Source organism: Rana temporaria, chromosome 1, assembly GCF_905171775.1.
Source record: "Rana temporaria chromosome 1, aRanTem1.1, whole genome shotgun sequence".
In the NCBI taxonomy this organism is placed as follows: domain Eukaryota; kingdom Metazoa; phylum Chordata; class Amphibia; order Anura; family Ranidae; genus Rana; species Rana temporaria.
The window spans coordinates 305,768,804-305,785,409 of NC_053489.1; positions in this window are offsets into that span (position 1 = coordinate 305,768,804).

Here is a 16,606-nt window from a genome sequence, read left to right on the forward strand (position 1 = left end):
TCAAGGAAGTCCATATAGTGACATGATATGAGAAGGATCCCTTAATCGTAGATAATTTCACCATGAAATTGTTACAGTTCAAAGAAACACCTTCACCTCATAAAATGGCTGCTTACTAGCTCCTAAGACCTCCTGTTGTGGGAGATCTAAGACACTTGTGGCTATAAACCCAGCCAGAACCTTTGATCATCCAGGAAGATTGCGCTATTAGGCCTCCACCGCCCAATGGACTTGATCACAGAAGGGTTCCAAGAAAAGATAAAGCCTCAATAGTGTAAAATCTTAAGGTTTGTTTAATTAAAAAAGATGTGACACTTACATCAATGAAAGTAAAACTGGCAGATAAAAAACAAACTGGCCAGTTAAAAATGTAGCCTATGGTCCAGGAATGGCGCAAACACTGTGACGTCAGCACGCCGCTCCTCCCTACGTGTTTCGTCACAAATTACATTGTCCTGATGAAGTGGGTCAACTGACTTGAGAACTGTGTTTAACTGCACTTATCAGTGTTCTGAGGGGTGGGGACAACCAGGGTAATTTGTGAAAAGGTGTATTGTAAAAAATCTAATTTTTAGGCCATAACAGTCAAAAGTCTGTAATAGTGAGCCTTTTGTAGATTGCCAACTCTGGGTTTCCCAGGGTGCGGAGTCCAAGCCCCAACCTGCTTCTTCACCAGAGCCCCTGATGGTGGTGATGGACTTGCAGCAAGCTAGAACAGGTCGCGGCCTTCCTCAAAACAAGATACAACGACATCTCGGCTAGATCCGTCGGATCTAAGATGACATTTTTCAGCGTCCGCTAGGTGGCGTTCCCGTCGTAATCCGCGTTGAGTATGCAAATGAGCTATTTACGATGATCCACGAACGTACGACCGGCCGTCGCATTTTTTTACGTCGTTTCCGTTCAGCTTTTTCCGGCATATAGTTAAAGCTGCTATATGGTGGCGTACTTAATGTTAAGTATGGTCGTCGTTCCCGCGTATAATTTTGAAAATTTTACGTCGTTTGCGTAAGTCGTCCGTGAATGGGACTGGACGCCATTTACGTTCACGTCGAAACCAATGACGTCCTTGCGACGTCATTTGGAGCAATGCACCCTGGGAGTTTTTACGGACGGCACATGCGCAGTTCGTTCGGCGCAGGGACGCACTTCATTTAAATGAAACACGCCCCCTACCCGCCGAATTTGAATTCCGCGCCCTTACGCCGCGAGAGATACGCTACGCCGCTGTAACTTATGGCGCGGATTCGTTGAGGATTCAAACCAACTCAAAGTAAGTTACAGCGGCGTAGCGTATCTTAGATACGCTGCGCCCAGCGCAGATGTATGTGGATCTGCCCCTCTATTTTTCTTGTGAGTGTTTATAATTTCTCTTGAGCACTGCACACAAGATATTTTAAAGATTTCTCTTTAGTGGTATGGGCATTATTAATTTGAGTTAGTGGATAGTGATTGGATAGTGATAGTGATAGTGATTGGAATATATTGTTTATGTTGTGAACCTTTGTGGGGTGATAAAGGTTAATCCAGCTGCTGGTGTGGATTCATTTGTTTTGGGGGAATATCCTAAACACAGATTATATATATATATATATATATATATATATATATATATATATATATATATATATATATATATATGTATAAATAATTAAAATGAAATATTTTTAACAAGATACAATGGGGATTATTTACTAAAGGAAAATCCACTTTGCACTACAAGCACTACACGTGCAGTGGAAGTGCAGTCGCTATAAATCTGAGGGGTAGATCTGAAATGTGAGGAAGCTCTACTGATTTTATCATCCAATCAAATGCAAGCTTAACCACTTGGGATCCACGCTATGGACGAAAGACGTCCACAGCGTGGCTCTCAAGTGCCGAGTGGATGTCTTTGGACGTCCTGTTGTTGTCATTCCCCTTGCTCGCCGCTGGGGGCGCGTAGCGGGGAAACAACGTGCCCGGCGCATCACTAGGGAGCCGTTGCGTGTGCCTGGCGCCTGCTGTGTCCACCAGGTACCCGTGATCGACGGTGACACATAGCTCCACGTCCTGTCAGGGAGAGAGGAGACCAATCTGTGTCCCTTGTACATTAGGACACAGCATCGGTCACCTCCCCCAGTCAGTCCCCTCCCCCCACACAGTTAGAACACACCCAGGATACACATTTAACCCCTTCTTCACCCCCTAGTGTTAACCCCTTCACTGCCAGTCACATTTATACAGTAATTAGTGCATTTTTATAGCACCGATCGCTGTATAAATGTGAATGGTCCCAAAATTGTGTCAAAAGAAAAAAAATGCAGATCGCCGCCATTACTATCATAAATCTATCCCCTATTTTGTAGGCGCTATAACTTTTGCGCAAACCAATCAATGTACGCTTATTGCAATTTGTTTTTAACAAAAATATGTAGAAGAATACGTATCGGCCTAAACCGAGGGAAATTTTGTTTTCGTTTTTAATTGGGATATTATTATAACAAAAAGTAAAAAATATTGTGTTTTTTTTCCAAATTTTCTGTCTTTTTATGTTTATAGCGCAAAAAATAAAAATCGCAGAGATGATCAAATACCACCAAAAAAAAGCTCTATTTGTGGGAAAAAATGTTAAAAATATAATTTGGGTACAGTGTTGTATGACTGCGCAATTGTCATTCAAAATGCGTCAGCGCTATAAGCTGAAAATTGGTCTGGGCACGAAGGGTGTTTAAGTGCCCAGTAATGAAGTGGTAAATGCTGTTTTTTATTTTCCTTGCATGTCCCCCTTGGATCTACAGCGCAGTGCACTTTCAAGTGTACTTTGCACTTGTTGTTTGCACTTGTAGTGCAAAGTGGATTTACCTTTCGTAAATAAACCCATATGTGTATGTGGAATGCATCTATTTAGCACCTATAAAGTCTTAGTATGCCTTTAATGTATTTTAAACCAACTTATTGAACAGATATAACAAAACCCATACAATAATATATTTTAACACCAAAAGTGAGCAAATAAGAAAAGTCTATTCTTAGGTTGTACATACACTTTAAATGCACATTTTATACCAAGGCCAGATGTATCATTTTTAGACATATGCAGAAAGAAAAAATGTGTTTAGATTTCGATTTTTTTATTAACACAAATTAGTTTAATCCATTTCATTTGTTTTTCAGAATTTGTTTTGTTTATTCATATTTGATTTGATTACATTTTCCAAATTCAAATAGATTTCAAATCAATTTTGAAAAGTTTTCGAATTCGAAAAGTTTTGGATTTGTTTATAGTTTTCCCACAGACAATAAAATAGAACAGACAATTAAGGAATATAATAGAAAAATGTAATAGAATAGAATATAAAAAAATATAATAGAGTAAAACAGAACAAAATATAATAGAAAATAAAAGACATAAAAGAACAGAATAGAATAGAATAGAAACCCATCAAATAGAATAGAATAAAAAAGAAAGAATATGACCATCTTCTAAAATTCTAATAGAAAAGTATATAAAATTACATTCTGTTATTTTCTGTCTATTCTATTCTATTCAAACTTGAACTGATTCTATTTGAATTTTGAAATGGTTATATTCTTTCTATTCATTTTTTTTTATTCTATTCTATTATAGTCTATTCTATTTTTTTTGTTATGTATTCAAATTTATTAAATTTGACATTTTATTCAGAAGATGGTTATATTGTTTATATTTTATTCCATTATTTTGTATTCTATTTGTTTATATTCCATTCTATTATATTCTGTTCTTTTATTTTCTATTCAATTTTGTTATGTTTTTGTTTTATTTTATGTTATATTATTTTCTATTATATTTTTTTCTATTCTGTTCCTTTATTTTCTATTCCATTTTATCCTCTTTGGAAATTCAAAAACAAATCGAAAACTATTTGAGTTTGAAAGCTTTTCGAATTTGAAAACTATTTGAATTAGAAAAAAAACATTATAAATTGATTTGTATTCGATGCGATTTGAATTCAGATTTTATCCAAAAATTCATTATTTCAGTTTCATTTAAATTTGGTACTATTGTAATTCGGAAAACTCGGATAAATCTAAATTGCCGAAAAATAAAAAAATTGTCCTAATTTCAATTTGGAACGAAACAAACTGCATTTGTCTAATCATTTTCTCTATCATCGTATCCCAATACTTCAATGGCTTTAACAGTTTAAGACAAGTAAATAATTAAAGACTTGTGGAGTAACTTTACTTAGCAAGGTAATGAAAAATATCATAATTTACAAAAATAGCTTTACAGTTTTTCTCTATTGTTTTGGCTCATTTCTTGAAACAGAAATGACATTCTCAAAGCTCTAAGATCATTTGGCAAAACAGTCTTAGGCCGGGTACTAACGAGCAAACATGTACGATGAAAGCGGTCCGTCGGACCGTTTTCACCGTACATGCCTGCCAGAGGGCTTCTGTACGATGGTTGTACTAACCATCGTACAGAAGTCCGCGCGTAAACACTACGCGGGGCGTGTCCGCGTCGTCGCCGCAACGATGACGCCGCGACGTGGGCGGGCCTGCCATTTAAAGGCTTCCACGCATGCGTCAAAGTCATTCGACGCATGCGAGGGACGGCGGGCGCTCGGACATGTACGGTAGGTCTGTACTGACGACCGTACATGTCCGAGCGGGCAGGATTCCAGCGGACGGTTTTAAAACATGTCCAGGAATATTTGTCTGCTGGGAAAAGGCCCGGCGGGCAAATGTTTGCTGGAATTCGGCCCGCTCGCGCCTACACACGACCGAACATGTATGCTGAAACTGGCCCGCGGACCAGTTTCAGCATACATGTTTGGTCGTGTGTACGGGGCCTTACAGTTTAGCACAACACTATAACTCACGTGCAAAAGCTCATATTTCTCCCAAAACTGTTCACTCTTGCTTCAAAACCGTATTAATTTCCCATATAAAGAGTCAGTGCCCTCAAAATGGCAAATATTTTTCTCAATTGCTTTGGCTCATTTCTTGATACAGACCGGACGTTCTCAGCTCTCTTGGTACTTTTGCCAAAATAACCTGGATGGTTCGGCACAACACCATGGTTCACCTTCAAAAGTTCATATCTTTCCCAAAACAGTTCACTCATGTGTCAAAACTAAATTTCTTTCTCATTCAAATAGTCAGTGCCCCCCAAAATGCTTCATCCCTTTGGCATTGTGTAAGCACTGCAAGTCAAAATGTTTAGATGTTTTGTCTCTATGGCAGAGGACCATTGAAATATCCCTCATGTCCACCTTTCAGTCTTAGCCCAGTCCTTCATTGACAATGGTTACTGTACAGTTTTTGTCTAGCTAATTGAATACAATTGTGTATAAAACTGAAAAAAAAAGAAAAGATTTTAGGGTAAGAGTCGCCTCCAAGGTTTGACATTACACATTGCACTCATACTGCCAAGGAAAAATTACTTTACAGTATTGTAACCATTATCATTCACACACAAAGTAACTTCCATACTTCAGAGTAAAAAGAAAATGTATACAGCATAATATATACAGAAATATAAATACACAAACATAAAACAAGGAAAATTACATTTAGCCTACAATGCTGTAAATAAAGCTGGAGTTTTACAACTACTGTAACATCTCTTCACTGGTCGCTGTCCTCACCCTCCCTCTCCTGGGCACCGTCCTCACCCTCCCTCTCCTGGGCACCGTCCTCACCCTCCCTCTCCTGGGCACCGTCCTCACCCTCCCTCTCCTGTCCACTGTCCTCACCCTCCCTCTCCTGTCCACCGTCCTCACCCTCCTGCCCATCCACACGCTGCTGTCTGTCTGGCCACAGATTTTCGTCAACATCACAGCATATATTCTCCCTTGCGATGCAACGAGGGAAGAAACAGAGTGCATGTTGCAACCATCCCCTACACTGATCTCCTGTAATATCCTCACAGGCAGCGTCCATTGTATGGATCAGGGACCTCTGATCTTGAGCCCGATGCTCATACACTCTCCACCTCCAAGCGGAGAAAAACTCCTCAATAGTATTGAGGAAAGGAGAGTAAGGTGGTAGGAACACCATATCCATCCTTGGATGAGCAGTGAACCAGGCCCTGATAAGCGGGCCATGGTGAAAATTCACATTGCCTCATACAATTATATTTTGTAGTAGGTGAGGCCCTATGAGACCTCTCTCATTTTCAGGGATCAAATCCAAATGAAGGCGGTCCAAGAAGATGAGGAGCTTCTGTGTATTGTATGGGCCAAGACAGGGGATGTGAGTGGCCACACCATTCTCAGAAATGGCAGCACACATAGTTATATTGCCCCCTCGTTGGCCTTGGACATCCACCGTGGCCCGGTGGCCAATAAAATTATGGCCACGTCTTTGGCCCTTAGCCAGGTTGAAGCCAGCCTCATCCACATACACGGGTATGTGAGAGGTCTCGTTTCCTTCCAGTGCCATTATTCTCTACAATAGAGTAAAAAAAGAAAACATCAAATCAGTCATACAGAAGAGTCATACACTACAGTTACAGACAGCTACATAGGAATGTTCTATGCTCTACACAAGTTCAATATACTACTGGCCAGTATTTCAGTGGTTCCAAACCTGGGGTACATGTTCTTCTCAGAATTGGGCACCCAGTCGAATACTGGGGCCCCGCCACAGCTTTAAATGTTCCGGGCCAACATGGTCCCGGAACCAGGAACACCGCATGGCACGCACACCCCTGTCTGGTAGGCCATCTCGCCGGGGGGCCGTGATGTGTGGTCACCCTAAAGGTGGGTGCCACCTCAAGAAAAGAACCCCGCCTCAATGGCGTCTGCTCCAGAAGTACCCTCCCCCAGCATGCCCCGCGAGAGAAACTCCCTCCCGATTGGCTGCTGGCAAGAGGCACCCCAGCCTGGACTCCACTGTCGCCCCGGGGTGGTATGACACCCCAGCAACCACAGAATGGACCCGCAGCACAGCCCAGCTGAAACAGAGACCCTTTGTAAAATTGCAATCAGAATCAACTACACTCTGATTATCCCTTAAAGCGGTCCTCCACCCTAAAGTGGAGTCCCGCTGATCGGAACCCTCCCCCCCTCCGGTGTCACATTTGACACCTTTCAGGGGGGAGGGGGGTGCAGACACCTGTCTAAAGACAGGTATTTGCACCCACTTCCGGCCACACGATACGGGCGAAAGACGGGCATTCCGTCACATCCCGTCTGTCGCCCGTTGTGTGCTGGGAACACTCGGCTCCCAGCACACAGCGTGTGAGCCAATCGGCGGGCGCAGCGCGACTCGCGCATGCGCCGTAGGGAACCGGGCAGTGAAGCCGCAGCGCTTCACTTCCTGGTTCCCTGAGCGTGGATGGCGGGGGGAGCAGCAGAGTGACGAGCGATCGCTCGTGCTCTGCTGCGATCGGCGCTGGACTCCAGGACAGGTAAGTGTCCTAATATTAAAAGTCAGCAGCTGCAGTATTTGTAGCTGCTGACTTTTAATATTTTGTTCCCATGGCACATCCGCTTTAACTTTTACAGTAATAGCACCGGTACTTGGAAGTACACAGGCGCTACATCTACAATATTTTTCTTGTCATTGTTAGTATCATACGTAACATCCCACTGAGGTAAGATATTGTAATACTGAAGGCCTATCACACACACACACACACACACACACACACACACACACACACTAAATGAATATGTAAATGAATAAACATATTTGTTGCTCTATGCACAGTGTCCTGTCCTATACATTATATAATTCCATCATTGATTGTGAGGCCATGGTTGATGACATGGTCTATAATTGTGGCCCGAATTTCATCAGGGACAGCATGGTGTCTTCGTGCTCCTCGGCCTCTTCCCCCTATTCCACCACCACACAACCTTACTCCTCCTCCTCCTCCTCCTCTTCTTCTTCCTCGAGCAGACAGTTGCCATTGTTCATTTACTTGGCCAGGTGACTCCATGTTCAGAAATTGTACTGGTCCTGCATGGTCAAGATCTATATATACATGTTTGGCAGCATTCACAATCATGGACAGCATCTGTCAGGTACAGCAACTAAACATACTGTTTGATTGGTCATCTGAGACCAACTCCAACTCCTCCTTCGTTAGTCAAGTTCTAGTTGCACCCGACTGTCAATTGCTGTAATCATTTTATCAAATGTTCCAAGAGATTCATATATGGTATTCATGGTATTATGTTCCTGAATAATTTTGACAATTGAACAGACTATTGTGCATGTGATGACTTAAACAATGAAATGACGCTGACACATTTTGGAGAGAACGACCATTTGACTGAAGAAATGACAATCAGTTTAGATCAACAAGATCTATTCAATTGGAAAGTGTGCTAAATGTAGGCCACTTGTACTAAATCATTTGAAAGATGTACTGAGACAGTGAAACATGTACTGAGACATTTGCAATTTGATGAAATTAATGAGAAATGCCATTCAGTTGTGAACAATTGCGAAGTGGTTTGGAGATTTGTCCATGTTGTTTTGAGAATGTCATTTCTGTTTCAAGAAATGAGCCAAAACAATGGAGAAAAACTGTAATTTAACAATAACATTTGGTTTTAAATATTTTTTTGTGTTATGATATCAATCAGTTCCTTCTACTTTTGAGTTTTAAATACTAAAGAATATTTAAATAATGCACCATTGTATTATTATTATTTGCACTGACTGTAGGTGCCAATATTTCTACCAATGTAAATGTAATTTTACAATGAATTTAAAAATTAAATGGGCAGTAGATTGAGAGATTTACAGAAGAACTAACTAACAGACAAACAAAGTTAGATAGATAGATAGATAGATAGATAGATAGATAGATAGATAGATAGATAGATAGATAGATAGATAGATAGATAGATAGATAGATAGATAGATAGATAGATAGGTAGATAGATAGATAGATAGATAGATAGATAGATAGATAGATAGATAGATAGATAGATAGATAGATAGATAGATAGATAGATAGATAGATAGATAGATAGATAGATAGATAGATAGATAGATGTAGCTGCTTTATTGTAATGTTAGAACCTTCTCTGGGACCCAGTTAAGGGAATAAAAGTGCAGTTTATGATGAGCAAAAATGTTTCCTCTTCTCTCTTTCCATTATGACCCATTACTTTATCTCACTATCAGGGAGAACAGAGAGAAGAGCTTCTGGCTGTGATAATTTGATTGCGCTCTGCATGAGCTACAGAGGATAAATGAACTGGCACATTGTGCCACTTTTAATCTCCCCTTTCTCACACCTCCTATTGCAAAATGCCAAATCAAAAACTGTCAGTTAACAATAAGTCAGTGCAATTTTGTCTGCTGCACATGTGTACGCCATTCTAAGGATACAGTGATCAAATGTGACATGGTGTTTCAGGAAGTTAATCACTCAGGGGCTATTGATTTAAAAGCCAATAGAAAATGCTTCCTTTTTCCATTCATTGTCAGGAAGAGAATGGAAGACTTATGGAAATCAATGAACAAAAGTCAGTCTGATTCATGTTTAAAGTCAGTGCTTAGCAGGTACAGGACATTTAGAAAGCAGATTACAAAAGAGGCTTTTGAAGAACATACGAATACTGAAAAGACTGCCATGTATTTTATGCCCTGCTTTAACTGGGATCAAAATCAAACAAGTAGATTAGAAAACCAAGAAAAAAGTTTGCATGATGCACACGGTAGAGCAATTCAAGAGCAAAAAAAGTGCACAAAGCCCTGCTGGAAATAATGTTTGCAGTAAGGCAAAGTCTAATAACTCTGCAGAACAGCAATTACAGGGGAGAAAGCTGATATTTCTTTTCAGACGGACTACTTATCTCTCCTCCAAATGCATTGTCTTTTTAGGTTCTGATGATAACCATACATCAAAGTTACAACATAATTGCAGCATTTTGCAGAAATTTCCTGGAAATGCTTTTGTTCTCCACATAATGTTATAATAATCATGCAGTAAACTTAGTTAAATATTTCTTTTTAATAACATGTTTTTCTTGCCTATTTTATCCTTGTAATTTTACATTTAGCTAACAATCAGCAGGTGGGTTTTAATGTATTATCTGGGCAGAACCAGCTCTGTAGTTACTGCATATTAGAACAAAAACATAACATGAAAGGTGTACTAGCTCAAAGCAAAGTCTAGTTTGTATAGTTTGTTTACATTATATTTTCTTGTCAAAGTATTAACAGATAAGACCTGGACAGCTATGAATCCATAGCATGCATGCTGTACTTTTAATACATAAAACCAAAAGATTACCGTATATGCATGTTTGTAAAATATTTGTAATAAAACCACAATCCATTGATTTACTATTAAATAATACAAAAAAAAAAACAATTTACTGTATGTAAGCAGTGTGTTGTGCATAATTTCCCAATACAATTGATACTTTTTCTTGAAGCTAAGGAAGGTCTTGAGGTGTAGGAGATAACGTCAACAAAAAGTCTAGAGCAGGGTTTTCCAAAACGATGGCCTTCCAGTTGTTTAGGAACTCCAATTCCCATCATGCCTAGTCATGTCTGTGAATGTCATGCCGCATACACACCATCACTTTATGTGATGAAAAAAAACGACATTTTTAAAAACGTCAATTTAAATGACCATGTGTGGGGGAAAACGTTGTTTTATGTCTTGTGAAAAACGACAAAAAAACATTGAAGCATGCTTCAATTTTATGTGTCGTTTTTCAAAGCGACGTTTTTTGTTTCACAGAAATTGACCGTGTGTAGGCAAAAACGACGTTAAAAACGACGTTTGTAAACCCGCGCATGCCCAGAAGCTAGTTATGAAGCTAGCTTCAATGGAAAAAAGTGGTGAACGTAACCTTGCTTTGCTAGAGCATCGTGAAAAAAACGATGGTGTGTAGGCAACGTCGTTTTTGAAAATTGAAGTTTCAAAAACGTTGTTTTTTACTTCACAGAAAATTACGTTTTTTTTCATCACATAAAGTGATGGTGTGTACGCGGCATCAGAGTTTTACAATGTTGTAGTTCCACAACAGATTGAGGGCCATAGTTTGGAGATCCTTGGTCTAGAGCATAATACCCCCTGCTTTTCTCTACCTGCTGATGACCCACCACTGCAATTCTTGACTGTAATTTTGTGTCAGTCTACTGTAAATGCAGCAGCTCCAGTGTAAAATGGTGTGGTCTGTAAGTGTCATGGAGTATAGTGTAACACTATTTTATTAAATTAACTTTTTCCTCCCTAGAAATGTGCTGTTTTTAAAAAAAAAATCTATTTAATATATAAAAATATATATGCAGTGTACAGCAACTGAAGCCAAAAACTGTGGTTAACAACTGTGATAACAATAATATTACAATCATGCATTATAAATAATGTCCAAAACAATAGTTGATAAAGTCCACACAAAAGCGGAATAGCCTGCAATTAACAAGTGCAATCATAACTATGTAGCGATATACTATTGATGATGTCAGTGAAAAAGTCCAAATAGAACAACTTGAAATAGTGTATATGTAAAGTCCACAAATCCTTCTGGAAATATGCAGTATTAATTGCAAAACAACTCCATTCAGGTGACACCTCCACAAGTAATCGCATGTGCTCTCACCTTACGGTTTGTCCCTTATTACAAAAGGTCGAACAAGCATGAAGACATGCTGTAGATATCCAGGCAAACTCCTTGGATAGTCCCAAAGATAATGGAGACTCTCACCACTTCCAACACTTAAAAATAAAATTTAGTCCCCCTTGGGTTACAGTATTCAGCCACCGAAAATAAACTGTGTGTACCAGGGGCTCAAAGAAAATAATACTTCATAATGCTTGCTGCTAAAACCTCTTTATCGAAAAGCTGATAAAATATGCCCTTTCACGTGAATAGAGTAGATGAATGCATAACCTAACACTGTGTATCAATGCACTGCTGGAAGCACAAGATTGCTCTCACAATAAAAATATTCAGGTATGGATCAGATGCAAGCAGTTCTCACAGTCTGCCTCACTGTAGCTCTGCCCAACGTGTTTCATCAGTATAACGTCATCAGGGACACAGTGCACAGTCATGTGGAACTGATTTAAATATGCAAACACCTGGCTAGCTGGCTGTACAAGTGAACTCAAGGAGACAAAGCCATCAGTTCATTATTACTAGGATAGCTTCTATGCTACCTATAGTACAATCTTTATGGACATTATTTAGGATTGCAATTGTAATATTGCTGCTATCACACTTGTTAACCACAGTTATTGGTTTAATTTTCAGTTGTTGTACATACAGTAGTATATATATGTTTATTTTATTTTTTATCTCTTTTACAGAGCAGCACTTTTTATTCATTGATATCACCCAAAAAATATCTAACAAGAGCATCATGTCTTTGCATCAGGTGACACAAATGGTTGTCTTTGTGCTTTTATAGCAAAACCCATACCTGAACCTTTTACTGTCTCTAGGATTATTGGGCCAGATTCACATACCTTTGTGGCGGCGTAATGTATCCCGTTTACGCTACACCGCCGCAAGTTTTCAGCGTAAGTGCTTGATTCACAAAGCACTTGCCTGTAAACTTGCGGTGGCGTAGCGTAAAGCCGTCCGGTGCAAGCCCGCCTAATTCAAATGGGGCGTGTACCATTTAAATTAGGTGCGTTCCCGTGCCAAGCGTACTGCGCATGCTCCGTTTGGAAATTTCCCGCCGTGCTTTGCGCAAAATGACGTCGCCCCGACGTAATGTTTTGAACGGCGACGTGCGTTACGTCCTTTCGTATTCCCGGACGACTTACGCAAAAATTTTTTTTTAAATTCGACACGGGAACGACGGCCATACTTTAACATGGGCTGTCTATTTTTACACCACCTAAATAGCAGCCGTAACTTTGCGACGGGAAAAGCCGACTAGCGACGACGTAAGAGAATGCGACGAACGCGCGTACCTTCGTGGATCGCCGTAAACAGCTAATTTTCATACCCGACGTGGAAAACGACGCAAACTCCACCCAGCGGGTGCCGAAGTATTGCATCCTAAGATCCGAAGGCGTACAAAGCCGTACACCTGTCGGATCTTAGCCAAATGCTGTTGTATCTTTGTTTGTGAATACAAAATAAAGATGCGACGCAGCAAATTTGAAAGTACGCCGGAGTATCAGCAGATACTCCGGCCTACTTTTTCTGTGAATCTGGCCCATTGATCATAACTTCATCTTACATAGATCTACTGACCAAATTATTGATGCCTTTCCTAAGTTTTATTCTAAACTTTATGAATCATAGGCACACTATGACATTCATAATATTTGCATTTTTCTTGTGAAGAAATAGAATAATCCCTAGCAACATTTACTATGCAAAATCACCAGGACCGGATAGCTGTCCCCTAGAGTGGTGCTTAATACATAAAGGGCCTTTGATGCCAAGGTTGTCAATCTTCTATGCAGCCATTTTCAAAGAGAAAATACCCCTCCTCCCATTTATGAGGGAAGCTTTATTAGTATTATTCCCAAGGTCTAACGCAGAACTTACTTATCAGGAATCATAAAGCTCAATCTCCTTAATTAATATGGATTTCAATAAAAAATTTCATAAAATACTGGCCTGCTGACTAAATTGTGTTATTGCCTTACTTATAAAAAGGATTCAACTTGGACAACTCTAAAATAATAATAATAATATTCACAGACTTAGGGACGTGTGCACAGCAGTCAGCTATGACGGATGCTTAACACAGGAGCTCCAACACATCTCCCTTTAGCTCCTGCTCCACTTCCAGCAACCATTACCAGCCATGGGGCACACGCTCTAATTATTTCTCCCATCCACACACCTTATGGTAAAAATCAGACCTCTTTCCCCCCTCTCCAAGAGCCATGACCTCACACTCTGGATCAATTCTTTACTCATCCTTGATTAATCTTGACATCCTAGCAGAGCCTCCAGACCTGCTTGCGGCCATGAGGAAGGAGGGTGGTGCTCCCCCCCAATCCCTGTCCCAATCAGCACCATATTTGACAGTGTGCATTTTGGATGAGAGACTTCAGGTGCTTTTGCACAATATTACTCACAATATATATCCCTAGGTGGGCAAGATTGCACAAGAATTAAAGAAAGAAATTGAACAGATAGAAGAATGCATGGTTCACTTATACACTAAATTTGCCAATTTGTTAATCGGCTTTGGGGGCAGGTACCGGCATTGTAAGCAAGGGAAACTGGAAGTGAAACTTTCAGGCTTCATAGCTGGTTTCCTACTGCACATGTGTAAATCATGCTACACTTTCTGAATGGTCTTGCCTTCTTCTGGGACCTGTGTGTCCCAGAAAGCAGCGGGGTAGGGGGAGGGAAATGTTGTAGATTGGCGATTTTACTCGGAAGTGGGAGTGAGTACCTGTCAAAACCAGGTACCCGCGCCCCCAAAAACTGTCAAATGTGGCATTGGAGGGGTAGAGGGTATGAACAAGCAGAGCTTCCCCTTTTGAGTGGAACTTAACGTTAAGCTCACCCAGTAAACTATACTTACCATTAGGGATGGGCTTTATGTTCGGGTCGGACATTGTCTGTTCTCCCGTTTGCCGAACAGTGAACAATTTGGGTGTTCACGACAAATTCAAAAAGCCGCGGAACACCCTTTAAAAGTCTATGGGAGAAATCTAAAGTGCTAATTTTAAAGGCTAATATGCAAGTTATTGTCATAAAAAGTGTTTGGGGACCTGGTTCCTGCCCCAGGGGACATGTATCAATGCAAAAAAAGTTTTAAAAACTGCAGTTTTTTTAGGAGCAGTGATTTTAATAATGCTTAAAGTGAAACAATAAAAGTGAAATATTCCTTTAAATTTCATACCTGGGGGTGCCTGTAAAGTGAATATTTCTAAAGGAAAATTATATTTCTAAAGGAAAAAAAGTAATTAAAAACTACTCGCTATAATAATTGTCGGGTCCCGGCAATACAGATGAAAATTATTGAAAATCATTGAAAAAAAAATGCGTGGGGGGTCCCCCCAAAATCTATTACCAGGCCCTTCAGATTTGGTATGGATATTAAGGGGAACCCTGTGCCAAATAAAAAAAATTGTGTGGGGTTCCCCCCAAAAATCCATACCAGACCCTTCAGGTCTGGTATAGATTTTAGGGGGAACTCCACGCCAAAATAAAAAAATGGCATTGGGTTCCCCCCAAAAATCCATACCAGACCCTTATCTGAGCACGCAACCTGTCAGGCCGCAGGAAAAGAGGGGGGACGAGAGAGAACCCCCCTCCTGAACTGTACCAGGCCACATGCCCTCAACATGGGGAGGATGTCCCCATGTTGATGGGGACAAGGGCCTCATCTCATGAATGGATTTACATTCACTTTAATTCAGCTGGGCTCATTACTTCTACCCCTGCAGGACTCTCAGCACTTCCCCCTAGTGGTACAACTGTTTACATTGATTGGTTTGTTCAACTTAGTAGTGTGCTTCATATAAACTCCCACAACCCCTCTATTTTTTTTAAAAGAAATAACAGTCTCACCGACTTGTACCGCTCAGAACTGCTATCGCAGTTAAACAGTCCTTCCAGGTAAGTCCTTCAGTAGCAGGTTTTTAGGCAGGACACTGCCAAGTCCTTTCACAGCTTTTCACAGCTTTTCATAGCTTCCACAGCTTTCCTTGTCCACCATTCACCATGCATTGGACTCTCCTACACTCCTTCCCCCTCTCACCTGCACTTCCTGTCTGCTTTAAACTACTTCCTTAGACAGTTGCGTTAACCCTTTCCATTCCCTTAAAGGCACCACAGTCCAAACAGAGGGGAAATATAACGTCCTTCCAGGACCCAGCCATGGCGTCCTGTACAATATATATATATATATATATATATATATATATATATATATATATATATATATATATATATATATATATATACACACACAGGGCTCAAAATTTCAAGCCCTGAGCTTATAGCCAGGCCTCAAGTGTTACTCGCCACCAGTTGCCTCACCTAACCCATACACTGCCCCGCCCCTAAAAACGCCCTTGTAGATTATCTCTTGGAATGACACTGTTAAATGTTTTATGCCGAATCAAGTTACACAATTAAATATTACCAACAACAACTTTAACAAAATGGGACAGGGCACTGGGGCAAACCAGAGGGACATGGCACTGGGGTAAACCAGAGGGTTATGGCACTGGGGCAAACCAGAGGGATATGGCACTGGGGCAAACCAGAGGGACATGGACTTTTGTACTTCTGCAAATATTGCTCTCCCTCTTCTTATGTACAAGACTCCCTCCTCCTCCTCTGCCTTCTCTCTAGAACCAGGTCTTTTCCCCCATTCTCTTGCTATCTCCTCTGCAACCCCCATCCATCCTCCTCTCTCTCTCCCTCTCCCTCTCCTATTCTACCCACTCTCATAATCAGTAGCCCCTGTGTGCGGCTCCACACTTGCATGTCCCCACTTTCCCCTTTCATTGTTGGGCAGTGAGGAGAGGAGCTGCAGCACAGCGGGAGGGAGTACAATCCAGCGCCAAGATCCACACACCTGCATAGTCATTGACACCACAACACAGCGCACACTGATACCGCACAGCATACTGCCGCTCTCTTGTCAGGCCAACTCTTGGTGAGCGCTGTGCTGCACTGCCTACCTGGGACACCCAGAGTGGTGATAATCGCAGTCCTCCAGC